Source organism: Poecilia mexicana, unplaced genomic scaffold (assembly GCF_051168715.1).
Source record: "Poecilia mexicana isolate PSO_F unplaced genomic scaffold, ASM5116871v1 scaffold_20, whole genome shotgun sequence".
Lineage (NCBI taxonomy): Eukaryota > Metazoa > Chordata > Actinopteri > Cyprinodontiformes > Poeciliidae > Poecilia > Poecilia mexicana.
In genome coordinates, this window is record NW_028263389.1 from 11,666,702 (window position 1) to 11,667,929 (window position 1,228).

Sequence of the window (1,228 nt, forward strand, 5' to 3'; positions counted from 1 at the left end):
AGAGCAGAAGGATGGGTCATGTTTCCTTTGAGCATCAAGGACATTTGGACACTTTTACATTAGTTAAATCACAAACTCGTGGGCAGCTTGAATTGAAAAATGATCTGTTGGACGTAGTTGCCAGCTACTGCTGTTACAGTCCATCAACTTCCTGCTGCTCGGTGCTTTTTTTGGAAAAAAAAAAAAAAATGCACTTCATTCTTCCTTTGTAGTGAAATTTAGACCTTGACTTTCTCTTGTTGACTAAAACTGAAAACTTGAGGCTGTTAAGGGCTGAAAAAGTGCTTGAAAGACTGAAATTGTGCAATGAGAAATTTGGTCTTGGAAAGGAAATTAACACTTTCTAATAACATCTTTAATCTGGTTTGTTTCAGGTTGTCCTCATGCTTAGTCAGAAACTCCTGAAGTATAGAGATCCAAATGTGCCACTGTTCAATCAAGACATAAACAATATAAGGTGTATTTTATTGTGTCAGTGATTAGCTAAAATTGGACACAAATATATGTATAATCAGTTAGATATACAAAATACATGCAAATATTTTCTTTGTGACAAATTTGCATGTGAGCAGTTAAATATAAATATTGTGTGTTGGGCGGCATTTTAAGGATAATCAATGAAGTCAAAAATGAGGTAACAGTGTTAAGTTTATCGTAATGATATACTAATGTACAAAACCGTCAGCATTATGAGAGATAGGTGAAAACACAAATTTACAAATAGGTTGTTTTAAAATATTGCAAAAAAACCTCTAAATGATAACCTAAATTTTAAGTAATCTCATTTCTACAATTTTGAGTAAAAAAAAAAAAAAAAAATCCAGAAATTCACTCTTTTTTTTTGTCCGTTTTTGTTTTGCTGTAGCACCCAAAGGTTATCAGTGCCCCTTAAATATCTCTCTGCTTCTTCTGACAATATTTCAAACACTTAAACAGTGACACCAAAGAGAGTGAGATTTTGGTTGATTTTGAATTTCTGCAGCTACCGAAAGGTCAGAATTGCACAAACTGCGTCATAAATTTTACTAACCAATCTAGGTTCCAAAAGTTTTTTTTTTTGTAAACAATTTCAGCTGTTTTCTCTGAGAATGTGTGTCTTGGTAAGAGCCATTTGCCATATTAGTCAGGAGCAACTTTTCAGAATAACCTTGCATACTTTCCAATTCTGTATCAAATACTTTTTTAAAAAATTAATTGTATTATTTTCATCTTAAATGGTGTGCTGTCA